Source organism: Misgurnus anguillicaudatus, chromosome 25 (genome assembly GCF_027580225.2).
Source record: "Misgurnus anguillicaudatus chromosome 25, ASM2758022v2, whole genome shotgun sequence".
In the NCBI taxonomy this organism is placed as follows: Eukaryota; Metazoa; Chordata; class Actinopteri; order Cypriniformes; family Cobitidae; genus Misgurnus; species Misgurnus anguillicaudatus.
This window is the reverse complement of record NC_073361.2, coordinates 55583-73157: the sequence shown is the minus strand read 5'-3', so window position 1 is coordinate 73157 and position 17575 is coordinate 55583. Positions and strand designations below refer to the sequence as shown.

The 17575-nt window shown below is 39.0% G+C and overlaps 1 long non-coding RNA gene across 1 annotated transcript; it reads right to left on the bottom strand.

Annotated features, from left to right (window-relative positions):
- Positions 1 to 8695: 8695 nt before the first annotated feature.
- Positions 8696 to 11083, bottom strand: LOC141362128 (uncharacterized). Its single transcript, XR_012368110.1, has 4 exons — positions 10860 to 11083; positions 10135 to 10298; positions 9551 to 9667; positions 8696 to 8897 (listed from the first exon to the last, which is right to left on the bottom strand). It is a non-coding gene; the product is annotated as an uncharacterized lncRNA (long non-coding RNA).
- Between the last annotated feature and the right edge of the window lie 6492 nt (positions 11084 to 17575).

Below are 17575 nucleotides of genomic sequence, written 5' to 3'. Positions count from 1 at the left end.
CATTCACATTATGCTGTATAGACCTTTTGCGTGTTTGCAATTAAACAGAGATGACGTTTTTTGTGGGCGGAGCCCAACTGGTGGCAGAAAACGAATGCTTCTCAATAGCTGTGTGAAGTGTTTTAGCGTTAAACTGTGATTTTTAAGGATCCGGTGTTCAGTAGAAGTCTGTTTCCCCTATATTTCTCTTAAGTGTAATGTTTCTTATAACGTTTTCCCCAAGTTAACGTTTATTTTTTAAATGAATTAAAAGTTTAAATGGCTTGGCTACTAATTGTGTGCATGTATGTAATGTATATGTATTGTTCTTTATTGGTAAATCAATTATTTTTACAGTATGAATCGCGGAAGTACTTGTAAGACCAAAACTATCATGTATTCTGTATAATATCCTTTATTAAATATTTCATCATTTCCTGTTTTCAATTTCTTCCTTATATTTTTAGCCTACGTGTTTGATCTAAAACTATTATGTTTACATACAAATTAATTTGTATAGGCCTGTTTATATATTATTAACCCTTTACATCGTGTGTGTGTGTGTGTGTGTGTGTGTGTGTGTGTGTGTGTGTGTGTGTGTGTGTGTGTGTGCTATGTTTATATATTTATTAGTAAACATCATAATTTAGAACAAACAGGAAGAAGACATAGGCTAAGATATAAGGTAAATAGAAAAGAAAAAAATACGAAAACTTATAAATGGTAATATTATTGATATTATGAACTAATTCAAATCTTTAATCTTTCTAAATAAATTATAAACGTAAAGTGATGAAAACGCTATAAGAAACACATAGACGGATCAGACTTCGACAGAACACCGGATATCTTCTCTAATTATTTTCTATTCAAATTATTAAAAGATTTTCAGATGATTTCATCACTCCAGTCTGTCCGGTTTAGGGCTTTTATTGCAACCATAAACACCTACGTTAATCTTCAAATGGTGTCTTCGACGACGGTATACTATAAAAATGAAGGTCATCTATTTTGGCACTCTTATTCTGACACTCAACAGCACAACAAAACATTTTCTTGTGAGTTATATTGTTCGTTTCACTCGTGTCTCATTCATTTCCACTGTTTTTCTGCCACCACATGCGCGCGTGACGTAACTGTGACGTCGACTCGCAAAAGGTCTATAAAGATGAAGTGCATGCATTTAAAAAAAGACAGGGATGTATTATTTCACCTAAGTTAAGGTAATAACATAGTAAAATATAGAAAAACTGTTTAGTTTTCCTTCCCAGCCAACATTTGTATATAGGGCCCATATGGGTATGAACTGGGCTGAAAAATGGGCCCTATATAGGATTGTCCGCGGGTTCCATAATGGCCTCATGCCAGTTGCCCACATGGATTTCATGCAGGATTGCACTTGCTACTAGGTGGGCCCCACCTGGGCAACATGCACGACACCCATATTGGGCCCAGATTTGAGTTTTATATGGGTACTACATAGGGACAACATGGTCATGAAGTATGGGTTGTAAGTGGGATTGTCCACGGGTTCCATATTTGCCCCTTGTCAATTACCCATGTAGGTTATCTGTAGGATTCCACTGGGTGTTTGGTGGGCCCCAATTGGGCAATATGCATAATGCCCATGTTGGGCCCAGATTTGAGTTTTATGTGGGTACTACATGGGGACAACATGGTCATGAAATATGGGTTGTAAGTGGGATTGTCCGCGGGTTCCATGTTTGCCCCTTGTCAATTACCCATGTAGGTTATCTGTAGGATTCCACTGGGTGTTTGGTGGGCCCCAATTGGGCAATATGCATAATGCCCATGTTGGGCCCAGATTTGAGTTTTATGTGGGTACTACATGGGGACAACATGGTCATGAAATATGGGTTGTAAGTGGGATTGTCCGCGGGTTCCATGTTTGCCCCTTGTCAATTACCCATGTAGGTTATCTGTAGGATTCCACTGGGTGTTTGGTGGGCCCCAATTGGGCAATATGCATAATGCCCATGTTGGGCCCAGATTTGAGTTTTATGTGGGTACTACATAGGGACAACATGGTCATGAAATATGGGTTGTAAGTGGGATTGTCCGCGGGTTCCATGTTTGCCCCTTGTCAATTACCCATGTAGGTTATCTGTAGGATTCCACTGGGTGTTTGGTGGGCCCCAATTGGGCAATATGCATAATGCCCATGTTGGGCCCAGATTTGAGTTTTATGTGGGTACTACATGGGGACAACATGGTCATGAAATATGGGTTGTAAGTGGGATTGTCCGCGGGTTCCATGTTTGCCCCTTGTCAATTACCCATGTAGGTTATCTGTAGGATTCCACTGGGTGTTTGGTGGGCCCCAATTGGGCAATATGCATAATGCCCATGTTGGGCCCAGATTTGAGTTTTATGTGGGTACTACATGGGGACAACATGGTCATGAAATATGGGTTGTAAGTGGGATTGTCCGCGGGTTCCATGTTTGCCCCTTGTCAATTACCCATGTAGGTTATCTGCAGGATTTCACTGGGTGTTTGGTGGGCCCCAATTGGGCAATATGCATAATGCCCATGTTGGGCCCAGATTTGAGTTTTTTGTGGGTACTACATAGGGACAACGTGGTCATGAAATATGGGTTGTAAGTGAGATTGTCCGTGGGTTCCATGTTTGCCCCTTGTCAATTGCCCATGTAGGTTATATGCAGGATTTTACTCGGTTTTAAGGTAGTTCCCAAATGTACAACATAAGCAAAACCCATCTGGGACCCATCTTACAGCTCTAAATGGGTGCTACACGAAGACTACCTGATCTAAAATCTGGGTTGCTGGTGGGATTGTATGCGTTTCTGCTACATCTACATGAGTTTCAGCTTTGAAAAGCTGTGGCAGAGGTTAAACCAAAAAAATTAAAATGTTAGTCTGAACTTGCATTAAACTACACAAGAAAAACTTTTTGAGTCTGTTACCATAAATACATTTGTTGCAGAATTGATCAAACTTTCAGAATAGGAAGTTGTGAACCAAAGAATCATACAACCCCCTTGACTATATTTAGACAAAAAATACCCCAAAAGACACAATTCACAACAAAAGGTACAGCAAAATATAGATTTCTTTAAAATTATAACTATAAATCCTAGGTCAGCAGCTAGTAAATACAATAACTATAGTTAGGCTGTAATTAATTTGTTGCAGGTAAATACATTATTTTAGTAAACTGCATATTCAATAAGACATCCAGTGTTATCCAGTTAGCGTATTGTAATGAGAGGAGTGTGATGACGCCCTGTATTAACAGGGCAGAAAGAAGTAAAGCACACAGTGACACTGAAATCCTTTCAAATTCCATTTTTATTTAACTAACCATCATGCCACATTTGTTACAATGGCACAAAACTATTTTAGAACCTTTTAGAGTCTTGAGTGTTTTGAAAAGAAGTATGTCCTTCAAGAAATACAGTAACAAGATAAAGTATATTAACCTTTTGGAATTTCATAGCTTTCTAAATAAATTTGTCATAAAATGTGATCTGGTCTTCATCAAGTCAAGGGTATTGACAAACATAATGGTTCTAAAAAAACAAAACAATAAAGACATGAAAGAACAGAATTATTTAAGAACAACCTAAAAACTCATAGTGCTTGTGAAAAAAGTATGTGAACTTTTAAGCGAACGAGACCTCGAAAAAGCAAAATGGAGTCAGGTTTTATCACACCTGGAGTCTCTTTAAGATAATGTATTTGGAGGTGTGGACTACAGCTACTTTAAAGTTTACTTTTGGAGTTCATTTTTTTATATGGGCCATGCCTCACCAAAAAGAGCTATCAAAAGAGCTTTAATCAAGAATTGTTGCTTTACATGGAGCTCGAAAGGGTTAAAAGTTATGTCAAAGACTGTAGAAATTCACCAGTCTACAGACATACAATCTACAAATGGAGATGCTTTGGGACTGTTGCTACTCTACCAAGAGATGGACACCCAGTCAAAATGACACTAAGAGCACCACGAAGACTCATTAAAGGAATAGTCTACTCATTTTCAATATTAAAATATGTTATTACCTTAACTAAGAATTGTTGATACATCCCTCTATCATCTGTGTGCGTGCACGTAAGCGCTGGAGCGCGCTGCGACGCTTCGATAGCATTTAGCTTAGCCCCATTCATTCAATGGTACCATTTAGAGATAAAGTTAGAAGTGACCAAACACATCAACGTTTTTCCTATTTAAGAGGAGTAGTTAAACGAGCAAGTTTGGTGGTACAAAATAAAACGTAGCGCTTTTCTAAGCGGATTTAAAAGAGGAACTATATTTTATGGCGTAATAGCACTTTTGGGAGTACTTCGACTCGGCGCAGTAACACCCTCCCTCTCCCATTATGAGAGTGAGAAGGGGAGGGGACTTTTCAGGCGAGTCGAAGTACTCCCAAAAGTGCTATTACGCCATAAAATATAGTTCCTCTTTTAAATCCGCTTAGAAAAGCGCTACGTTTTATTTTGTACCACCAAACTTGCTCGTTTAACTACTCCTCTTAAATAGGAAAAACGTTGATGTGTTTGGTCACTTCTAACTTTATCTCTAAATGGTAGCATTGAATGAATGGGGCTAAGCTAAATGCTATCGAAGTGTCGCAGCGCGCTCCAGCGCTTACGTGCACGCACACAGATGATAGAGGGATGTATCAACAATTCTTAGTTAAGGTAATAACATATTTTAATATTGAAAATGAGTAGACTATTCCTTTAATGAGGTATAGAAACAACCCAGAATGACAGGCAAAGATTTGAAGGCATTATTGGAACTCTCTGTATTTGAGTCTACAACACGTAAAACACTGAACAAGCAGTGTATTCACGGCAGGACACCAAAGGAAGTCACTAATTACAGTACTAAAAAGAACATTGCTGCACGCCTGAAATTTGCAAAAGAACAAATTGACATTCCAACAGTGGTATTTGGCAAAATGTTTTGTGGACTAATGAAACGAAGATTGAACTATTTGGAAAAACACACAGCACTACATCTGGCATAGAAAGGGCACGCAATATCATTATGAAAACATCATCCCAACTGTAAAGTATTATGGAGAAGACCTGTTGATTTGGGCCTGCTTTGCTGCATCAGGGTATGGCCAGCTTGCAATCATTGAGGGGAAGATAAATTCCCAAGTTTATCAGACAATTCTTCAGGATAATGTGTGAATGTCTGTAGGAGGAATGTCTGGGTGATGCAACAGGACAAAGACCCAAAACACCGGAGCAAGTCCAGAGGAGAATGGCTTCAGAAAAACAAAATCCGCCTTTTGGAGTGGCCAAGTCAAAGCCCAGACCTCAACACAATAGAGATTTTATGGATTGACTTGAAGAACGGCATACACATGAGACGTCCAAATATTGAAGCGTGAGCGCTCTTTTGCTGTTAACTGTCATATTAGCAGAAACTTTAAAAAGAGGGCGTTTACTGTGACCTTGTTTGAGGGTGAGAGGTGCACAAACACGCAGGAGAGAGTGAGAGAGTCCGGTTCTTCAAAGCACTGTAAACTTCCCTCACCACACCGTAAGGCCTGCCTCTCCCCTCATTCGATTGGAAAATGGAAAGACGCGAATGACGTCGTGCGCTTTTCCGCTCTCAGCGCTCCTTCAAAAGCGAGTGCTGCGACTGGCAGCAAAAACTGCAAGCCGTTCGGCACGCATAAACGCTCCCTGCCCAAAAAATATCATTCAAAAAAAGGCGCCTGCAACTTCCATAAACACGTTTGATGTGGTTGGCCACTAAGTGTGTTCAATAAAGACATAAAAGATCAGAAGTTGTGTTATTTTTTTAGACACATTATGTTAGATGGAGATCAGATCACATTTTATGAAAAAATTATAAAAAAAAATGAAAATCCAAAAGATTCACATTTTTCCTTGCCACCATATATAGTATAAGGAGGTATGTACTTTGATAAGTATATTGCGAATACAATTAGAAAAAAAATTATATTTAAAGGGCCCATAGCATGAAAACCTGGTAAAATGTTCGCTGCAAGCATGTCAAAAATAGGCAATATAAATGTGGCTCCCCTTGTGATATCAGAAGGGGATCCCACTACAACAATAACACTCCTCAATCTGCACCATCCAAACACGGCACCGCCATCCAGTGCAGAGAGCGAGAAAAAATAATTGACAGAACAACCGAGTTTCAACTTCAACAAACCACCATCATTGTGATCTGTATTTGCATTTTAAAGGACACGTTTAAAGGACGCAGTTTTGCTTGGACCTACAAAGTGGCAACTTCAACCTGCTACAACAAACTATCCATATATACGATATTTTGAGCCAGAGTTTCATATATGTACTCTGGAGACACCAAAGATTTATTTTACATCTTAAAGGGGCCATTTCACAAGACCTTTTTAAGATGTCAAATAAATCTTTGGTGTCCCCAGAGCACAAATGTGAAGTTTTAGCTCAAAATACCATATAAATAATTTATTATAGCATGTTAAAATAGCGACTTTGTAGGTGTGTGCAAAAATGTGCTGTTTTGGGTGTGTCCTTTAAAATAGGGGTGCACCGAAATTTCGGTCGCCGAAATTTTCGGTCGAAAATGGCATTATCTGTTTCGGCCGAAATAAAAAATCCAGCCGAAAAAGTCAACCGAAAATGAATGTTAACTGCGCCCCTCCCATCCGTGCACTAGCGCTTAGGTTTCACTCACGGTGATCAGTCGTCTCCCACCCCTCCCCTTCGTGCTCAAGCAGGTTTCACTCACGGTCGAGCTGTTTGCACGCGTCTGCAAAGATTAAGCATGTCTTGATGTGTAAACTTTAGAGAGAGTCGCGCTAATATGTCTCATACTGTAATCCATTAACATACATTCGGCGAATAAAGCAACGAAACACAACGTAACGTTTTTATGTGGAGCGACTGTTGCGCTGTTTGGGATCCACCCTCGTTCTCTCTGTGTGCGCGCGCGTTTAATAGTGCACATACGAGAGAAACGCGTTTAAAAAAAAAAAAAACAAGCAAACATAAAATCTCTCTGTTATTGATAGGGCACATACAAACAAAAAGATCTCCACAGTATTCTTTTTCTAATAAAAACATTTGTTTATGTCTTAAGTGTATGTATAGATTACAGTCAGATTAACCTACTTAAGTCTGTGTCATTAATGTTAATCAAACAACCCATGAGAAAGAGACAAATAGCTCTAAAAATAATAATACATTTAATGTATTGTGTTATGATTCATTTAATTTGATTTCTGTACCTAATGCTAATTTCAGACCTTATTAATGTACAACTTTGTTCTTTTTTGTAAATGTTTGCAATTTCTTTATTGTTTATTAGATTTTTTCCCACCTGCTTTTTGCTGATCCGAAAAATAATCTGATCTGTGCCTCAAAAACTGTAATGTGATCCGAACTGTGAGGTTTTTTTTATCCATCACACACCCCTAGTAAAGTTAGTACACAGTGATAGCCATAAATGCAATTGTACTTATAATTGGCATAATAATTTCTTTCGGTGTTTCGGTTTTTCGGCCTTGGTTTCCTTTTTTTCGGTTTTGGCCAAGAATTTTCATTTCGGTGCATCCCTACTTTAAAATGCAAATGAGCTGATGAAATTCAAACACTGATAACAACGACGGCGGCCTGCCGAAACCAAAACCCAATTGTGCTGTGAATTTTTTTCTCTGTCTCTCCCTCTCTGCACCAAATGGCAGTGCTGTGGTTGGATAGTGCAGATTAAGGTGTGGTATTATTATAATAAGAGCTCCTTCTGACATCATAAGGCCAAATTCCAACCACCCATTTTTTCACATGCTTGCAGAGAATGGAAGTTACTGGGTTGATCTTTTTCACATTTTCTAGGTTGATAGAAGCACTGGGGACCCAATTGTAGTACTTAAACATGGAAAAAGTCAGATTTTCATGCCATGGCCCCTTTAAAAAATTTTTGAAATGGGGCCCTTAAAAGTAAATGAAAGTAAGATAATTACAAACACAGTTTTTCAATATTTTACCATGTTCTTCCATCAACCCAGCCGAACAAATACATATCTCTCCTTTCTCAATGCGTACACTTAAACTTAACTTGATATTTCGCAGAGTCTGCTCAATGTACTAACATTAGTACAGGCGTGTTGGTTATGTTGACTGTAGTTTAAGCAAGAGGGGGAGTAGTCAGGAGTGATGATGTTACTGTGCCCAAGGTCGAGTGCTACAAACTAAGTGCTCTTCCGCCATACAATATAGTTATATTTTTTACCATACTTCCTCGTGTAACTACTCATGTAACAGTCTTTGAATAGGGAAAACATGGAAGTGTTTGGTGGCTATTAAATTCATCCCTGTTTGGATCCTAATGAATGAATGGTGCTTGGCTAAATGCTAACACATTCACGCCACACTTTACAACAAATAAAGGCAGGGTGCATGAAAGCCAATGTTGATATTTGAAATCATCTAAACAAACACACCCTTACCCTAATAGAATCTGGACCTTCTTTTGATAGACCCGCCCCACACATACGCAACCCAGGCAACGATGTCATTTAGTAGACATGCTGCTAATTGGCTACAAGTGTGTTTTGATAGTCGGCCTGTCTCCCTTTTCCAAAACGTTTTTTTTTTAGAAATTGTGCACCCCACCGTTAAGTGCAAACAATGAGAAAAGAGAGGTCAGCAAAAAATCAACCAAGTTGAGGGAAGAACACCGCAAAAACCGAAAAATGATTGTGTTTTCCTTTAAGAAAAATTAAAGAACTACAACAGTTCAAATCAACAACTGTAGTTTTAACCTTTCTCAAACAGACATCCTTTTCTGCATTCTTGATGCTCTCTGTCCTCCTCTGTCCCTTGCCCCAGTAAACCATTTTGGCAGTGCCTTCTCAGCTTCTTGCTGGTTGACCTTGGACATCAGGGCGTTGTTCTTAAGAGCATCTGCAAAACCAAATACATTTTTAAGATAAAGAAATATTAAAAATGGCACATTTGTACTTTTTACAATGACAGTCTTTGGCATACAGTAGGTATTAAAGGATGGATTCTCGAACCGAGCCAGCGGGACCCGACGGTACCCGACGGGCCGGGTTCGGATAGATATTTAGAAATTATGTTCGGGTTGTGCTCGGTGCAATAAGGCATTGAACATTTGAAATTTAAAACAGCTTATTATAATATGTAGGCAGCCAATGGGCCTGTTTATAGCGATAGTTCATCTTAAAATGAAACACGCGCATTCACACATCACCTTCTTATTCATCTAATGTTTAATAGCGGGTTGCAAAACAACTTCATAGGTGCATACTGCCACCTACTGTATCGGGTGCACAGAATGAGGGCGTAGGGGCTGCCGTTTCTCTGGGGATAATGTTGTATTAGAGGTAAAAAATGATATAAATACCGAAGGTTTTGTGTCTTAAGTAGGACACGGATGTGTCGTCACGAGCTGCAGGGTTTTATTTGGATTTGTCTGTGCATGTTTTTTTTTCTCTTTCGGTTTTTGTTACCATCCACTTATACAACTGACAGACTGAAACTGTTGGAGTTAAAAATCTACATTTGTGTTCTACTGAAGAAACAAAGTCACCTACCTCTTGGATGGCCTGGGGGTAAGCTGATAAACATAAGTTTCATTTTAAGATGAACTATCGTCATCCATCTTCATGTGTGCGGAAATGTGTTTATGTTGAATAACAGCTACTCAGGATCTGAAAAAAATCCATAAAAATGACAAAATTATATGAGTTAACAGCTACTGTTAAAGTTCACTAACCAAGTCTATACTATACAGTATGTACGCTAAAAAAAATTCATGTAAAGGTAGGCATAGAAGTCAATAGTCTTGTTATAACGCTGACCTAATTGCTTCCCTACATCCAAAATGACATTAAAACTTGTAATAGATATCAGTGATCAAACTGAGCAAACAAAATAGTGCTCTTACTAGATGCAGCCAAACGAAAACGTGATTTCCATAGGAGGGGACAGCAGTCAATATTTTACTTGAGTAAAAATACAGTAATTCGTGTTATCTAATATTATCAAACTAATGTGTCACAAAAAGCACTCACATCTGAACAAACATTACTTTTTAGAGCGAATCAGACGCCAATCGTCGATGGATTTTCTTCCTGCTGTGATTCAAGTGAACATTTCTGAAAGCGCGTTAACTTACTTTGTCAGCTCGCGTGCGTTTATCCGGGTCTGACGCACAGGTCGCGCGAGCATTTTCGTCTTCGAATACATTTCCCGCTTCTGTTTCAGTAGATTGATAGTTCACTTGCATCCACTCCTTGGCGTGTTTTTAAGTTTCACGTTACGAGCGAGAAGTGCTGCAGCCTGCAGATGTACAGATGATTCAGATCTTGCAGCACACGGAACAAATCATTCAAACTGATTCAAACCGTTCAATCAATAGCTAGTTTAGAATCGACCCGGTACAAAACAGTAATTCATTTGCAAAATTTTGTGAAGAACCGACTCGTTCAAAAGAGTCATTCATTCACAAATCAAATGCTTCGGCAAATTATGAAATAATAATAATAATCTGAAGTTCGCATTTCGTACTGCATCGTGCGTCGTGCAAAACTGAGGGCATGTCAATAGAAATATCATCGAGTTACGAGTAAAAGTAAAAATACCCACTATAACTGTTATCCTAAAGCGCTTCTTAAGTAAATGTTACGTTAACAGAGTAAATGTAATGTTTTAAAACTCTAACAATTTAAACACAAGGTTGATTTTCGCAACCTCGACCGTACGCATTCACCAAACGTTATCCCGGCGAGCTTCGCCACTGATTTAGAATAACATCCAAGAATATTTTAATGTTTGACTACTTGAATATACTTTTTATCAACAGTTTAATGTCATATATTGTAATAAAACAGATCTACTCACCACACTTCGAGCTTGCAGCACTCCAGTGAAGACAGCAATGTACCAGCTCTACGTTAACTGGCTCAGGAGAACAATGCGCATGTCCTTTCTTTCTTGGCGCCGTTTTTTTAAACGAATACAACATAGTGATGATGCAGGACAAATCACTTTTTAGCATTAATACTGCATTTTCTGTAGGATACACATATAATTCGAGTTTATTGCAATACACGTACACACACACAAACACACACACACACACACAATGTCTACGGTTTAGAATTTGTATGGGCCTGTATCTGCATAAATATACCCCAAAACACAATGTGCATATAGCCCTTACGAAAATTTACCATGGTTTTATTGTGGTAAAAGTGTAAACATGTTTTTTTGGTGTATTGGTTACTAGCAAAACCATGGTTCTATTATGTTTTTTGTTTTTGTTTTAACTATAGTAAAACCATGGTTAATTTTCTACATGAAAGTATAATAGCCCATTGAAAAAAGAGACAGCATAGCTAACGAAAATTAAGCATGTTTTTTTGTGGTACAGTAAAATGTTTTTTGGTATTGATTAGGCCTACTATTGGCAAAACCATGGTTTTACTAGAGTATGTTTTTTTTTTTTGTTTAAACTGTAGTAAACCATTTAATTTAATTTAATTATTTAATTTTCATAAGGGTATATTTTGAAAAACTGTAGCCTATAGACCCCAAATAAATAAAATCCAGTAGCCATTCACGCAGTGACGGCCGCGTGGTGACTTCTTTATCGAGGGCACATGATGCAAATCTCATCACAACATGTAGCCTGTCATGTGTGTGGCATGAATTTAGTGTAGTGTCTTGCAAGTATTTTGTGAGCGCCTCTTTAATTACAAATCCTTTCGATGTGTGTCCAGCAGGCACGATGCATGATGCACATGGTTCACATGACGCAACAAACACATATTTTGACATGATGAGCAACACACATGACACCCCAAACACAAATTTTTGAATCCTTCACAAGAGAAGTCACCAGCCACCCCTGCACCACACCATAGTTGGTGAAACAAACTGTAAACTTATTTCTGAAATCTGATTGGTTGATTGAAATGTTACCCCCGGGTCAACATAATGTTGCCCTGAGGACATCAACCACTTGGCAAAATCAGGAGAGCCTAATTGCTCAATGCTCTTCTCATGGACTTAAACTCATGGACTCAGCATGACTCAGCTTGTCTCAATGTTGGCTAAACATTCTAAACACTTTCAGTATTGAAGGTCTGGCCAGAGCATGATAGAGGCCTTTGGTGTATGGTGATAATTCACTTAGTATCTATCAAAACATAAAATCAGTTCTACATATGAACAAATCCTCTCAGTATAGCAAACATTGGAGACAATGTAAATAAAAGATTTTTGTGCAGTTTTGACTGTTTAATTTATTAAAATTACACTCAGACATCCCACCCTACAAAAACTGATTGGGAAGGAAGCTCACCAACAAGCCCCCGCAAAAAAAAACATACATTTAAAATAATTAAATCATCAATATAAATTATATATTATTTTGTGTTATATTGTTTATTAGCCTACTTTAATATGGTTGCTCTTTTAACAGCTATAAAATATATGTACAATTATGAAGGACACCTTAAACTCCTTTGACCCTATAAAAAACTACACATATTTAAAATAAGATAAAAAGGAACAAATAAAGATAGGATCAAATGTTTTTGTTTTGTTTAAAAGCAGAGGGTTTACACACAGATACACTTTTATGTACTTGAAAAATAAAGTAAATATTATATTTTCCAGTGTTTTTTTTTGGACACTCTGTCATTTACTGTACATTGTAAATAAACTACTGTACAGTGGTTTACTGAGCTGAAGAGAGAGGTTGATTGTAAGCCTGCCCACAGTGAAAACTGATTGGTCTAGATATCAGAATACGGTGAATATGGTCTGTCACTTTCTCACTTTTGCTAATTATGTTAGATCGCTTTAGACTTGCAGGAAAATTTTAACCTGAGCCTGAACCTAACTAATTTTTGCAATGTTTTGTCATCATATTACAAATAACATTTTAAATGCACTAATACCCATGCAAGCTTTGGGTAAAAAATGCAAGGCTTCTGTTACATTGATGCAGCCGTCTTTACTTAGAAGTTATCCTGCAGTCCTTTGGGACTTCATAAACTATTAGGCTACATGTCTTGCTTTTAGCGTCACCATGGTTTGTGAAGTAAGACAGTCTGAAAACATAGGCATAAACCTTTCAGGATCCCTGTTTAAAACAGGGCATGAAATGACAATTACATATGGGGGTCCATGTCGGGAGCTTGTATGGGACTGATTGTGTTTGCCCATTTTGGTCTAATATGATTTGACAGAAAGGGTCCCATAAGTGTTTCCTTATTTAGAATCCATATACTCATGACCTATGTGGGTCCCACTTTGGGCCCATATAAGGAGACTTTATAGGAATTATTGTGTTTGCCCATGTTTTACCCATATGGCTTGGCCCAAAGGGTCCCATATGTGTTTCCTTATTCAAAACACATATACAGGTGTCCTATGTGGGTCCCACTTCTAAACCATATAAGAAGCCTATATGGGAATAATTGTGTTTGCCCATGTTGTACCCATATGGTTTGGCCAAAAGGGCCCCATATGCGTTTCCTTATTCAAAAGACATATACAGGTGACCTATGTGGGTCCCACTTTCGGCCCATATAAGGAGCCTATATGGGAATTATTGTGTTTGCCCATGTTGTACCCATATGGTTTAGCCAAAAGGGCCCCATATGTGTTTCCTTATTCAAAAGACATATACAGGTGACCTATGTGGGTCCCACTTTCGGCCCATATAAGGAGCCTATATGGGAATATTTGTGTTTGCCCATGTTGTACCCATATGGTTTGGCCAAAAGGGCCCCATATGTGTTTCCTTATTCAAAAAAAATATACAGGTGACCTATGTGGGTCCCACTTTCGGCCCATGTAAGGAGCCTATTTGGGAATATTTGTGTTTGTCCATGTTGTAACCATATGGTTTGGCCAATAGGGTTCCATATGTGTTTCCTTATTCAAAACACATATACAGGTGACCTATGTATGTGGGTCCCACTTTCAGCCCATATAAGGAGCCTATATGGGAATAATTGTGTTTGCCCATGTTGTACCCATATGGTTTGGCCAAAAGGGCCCCATATGTGTTTCCTTATTCAAAACACAGACATGTGACCTACGTGAGTCCCACTTTCGGCCCATATAAGGAGCATATATGGGAATAATTGTGTTTGCCCATGTTGTAACCATATGGTTTGGCCAATAGGGTTCCATATGTGTTTCCTTATTCAAAACACATATACAGGTGACCTATGTATGTGGGTCCCACTTTCAGCCCATATAAGGAGCCTATATGGGAATAATTGTGTTTGCCCATGTTGTACCCATATGGTTTGGCCAAAAGGGCCCCATATGTGTTTCCTTATTCAAAACACAGACATGTGACCTACGTGAGTCCCACTTTCGGCCCATATAAGGAGCCTATATGGGAATAATTGTGTTTGACCATGTTGGACACATATGGTTTGGCCAATAGGGTTCCATATGTGTTTCCTTATTCAAAACACATATACAGGTGACCTATGTATGTGGGTCCCACTTTCAGCCCATATAAGGAGCCTATATGGGAATAATTGTGTTTGCCCATGTTGTACCCATATGGTTTGGCCAAAAGGGCCCCATATGTGTTTCCTTATTCAAAACACAGACATGTGACCTACGTGAGTCCCACTTTCGGCCCATATAAGGAGCCTATATGGGAATAATTGTGTTTGACCATGTTGGACACATATGGTTTGGCCAAAAGGGCCCCATATGTGTTTCCTTATTCAAAACACAGACATGTGACCTACGTGGGTCCCACTTTCGGCCCATATAAGGAGCCTATATGGGAATAATTGTGTTTGACCATGTTGGACACATATGGTTTGGCCAAAAGGGTCCCATATGTGTTTCCTTATTCAAAACACATATACAGGTGACCTATGTGGGTCCCACTTTGGACCCATATAAGGAATCTATATGGGGATAATTGTGTTTGCCCATGTTGTACCCATATGGTTTGGCCAATAGGGTTCCATATGTGTTTCCTTATTCAAAACACATATACAGGTGACCTATGTATGTGAGTCCCACTTTCAGCCCATATAAGGAGCCTATATGGGAATAATTGTGTTTGCCCATGTTGTACCCATATGGTTTGGCCAAAAGTGTCCCATATGTGTTTCCTTATTCAAAAGACATATACAGGTGACCTATGTGGGTCCCACTTTTAGCCCATATAAGGAGCCTGTATGGGAATAATTGTCTTTGCCCATGTTGTAACCATATGGTTTGGCCAAAAGTGTCCCATATGTGTTTCCTTATTCAAAAGACATATACAGGTGACCTATGTTGGTCCCACTTTTGGCCCATATAAGGAGCCTATATGGGAATATTTGTGTTTGCCCATGATGTATCCATATGGTTTGTCCAATAGGGTCCCATGTGGGTTTCCTTATTCAAAACACATATACAGGTGACCTATGTGGGTCCCACTTTTAGCCCATATAAAGAGCCTATATGGGAATAATTGTGTTTCCCCATGTTGAACCCATATGGTTTGGCCAAAAGGGTCCCATATGTGTTTCCTTATTCAAAACACATATACAGGTGACCTATGTGGGTCCCACTTTGGACCCATATAAGGAACCTATATGGGAATAATTGTGTTTGACCATGTTGGACCCATATGGTTTGGCCAAAAGGGTCCCATATGTGTTTCCTTATTCAAAACACATATACAGGTGACCTATGTGGGTCCCACTTTGGACCTATATAAGGAACCTATATGGGAATAATTGTGTTTGACCATGTTGGACACATATGGTTTGGCCAAAAGGGTCCCATATGTGTTTCCTTATTCAAAACACATATACAGGTGACCTATGTGGGTCCCACTTTGGACCCATATAAGGAATCTATATGGGGATAATTGTGTTTGCCCATGTTGTACCCATATGGTTTGGTTAAAAGGGTCCCATATGTGCTTCCTTATTCAAAACACATATACAGGTGACCTATGTGGGTCCCACTTATAAGGAGCCTGTATGGGAATAATTGTGTTTGCCCATGTTGTAACCATATGGTTTGGCCAAAAGTGTCCCATATGTGTTTCCTTATTCAAAAGACATATACAGGTGACCTATGTGGGTCCCACTTTTAGCCCATATAAGGAGCCTGTATGGGAATAATTGTCTTTGCCCATGTTGTAACCATATGGTTTGGCCAAAAGTGTCCCATATGTGTTTCCTTATTCAAAAGACATACAGGTGACCTATGTGGGTCCCACTTTTGGCCCATATAAGGAGCCTATATGGGAATATTTGTGTTTGCCCATGATGTATCCATATGGTTTGTCCAATAGGGTCCCATGTGGGTTTCCTTATTCAAAACACATATACAGGTGACCTATGTGGGTCCCACTTTCAGCCCATATAAAGAGCCTATATGAGAATAATTGTGTTTGCCCATGTTGAACCCATATGGTTTGGCCAAAAGGGTCCCATATGTGTTTCCTTATTCAAAACACATATGCAGGTGACCTATGTTGGTCCCACTTTCGGCCCATATAAGGAGCCTATATGGGGATAATTGTGTTTGCCCATGTTGTACCCATATGGTTTGGCCAAAAGGGTCCCATATGTGTTTCCTTATTCAAAACACATATACAGGTGACCTATGTGGGTCCCACTTTGGGCCCATATAAGGAGCCTATTTGGGAATAATTGTGTTTGCCCATGTTGTACCCATATGGTTCGGCCAAAAGGGTCCCATATGTGTTTCTTATTCAAATACATATACAGGTGACCTATGTGGGTCCCACTTCGGGCCCATATAAGGAGCCTATATGGGAATAATTGTGTTTGCCCATGTTGTACCCATATGGTTTGGCCAAAAGGGCCCCATATGAGTTTCCTTATTCAAAACACAGACATGTGACCTACGTGGGTCCCACTTTCAGCCCATATAAGGAGCCTATATGGGAATAATTGTGTTTGCCCATGTTGTACCCATATGGTTTGGCCAAAAGGGTCCCATATGTGTTTCCTTATTCAAAACACATATATAGGTGACCTATGTGGGTCCCACTTTGGACCCATATAAGGAACCTATATGGGAATAATTGTGTTTGCCCATGTTGGACCCATATGGTTTGGCCAAAAGGGTCCCATTTGTGTTTCCTTATTCAAATCACATATACTCATAACCTATGTGGGTCCCACTTTGGACCCATATAAGGAACCTATATAGTAGGGTAGGAAGGGGGGGTTCACCTGCACCCGAAAGGTATATTTTTTTAACCTAGTTTTTTGTAATCCTTAAGGTGTCTAGAAAAGGAATTTTGATGTTCCCCATGCAAATTATTGTCCCATGTGTGATTTTTTGTATCATCTTTTGTGTCCGTGCTTGATTTTCGGCTGTGAAAAAGGAAAACTTTAAATCAACATAGAATCTGTAAAATACATTCTACAGACACAATCCACCCCATTTCCTCTTCGTCTTTGCACGAGGAATTGATAGATATGAGGATTGTCATGATTAGATGATGTATAATGCATAAAAACTCAAATAAACACAAAACATTTTAAATAAAATTGTGACATTGGATCACTGGAACTCCTCCCCTATGGACCCTATTG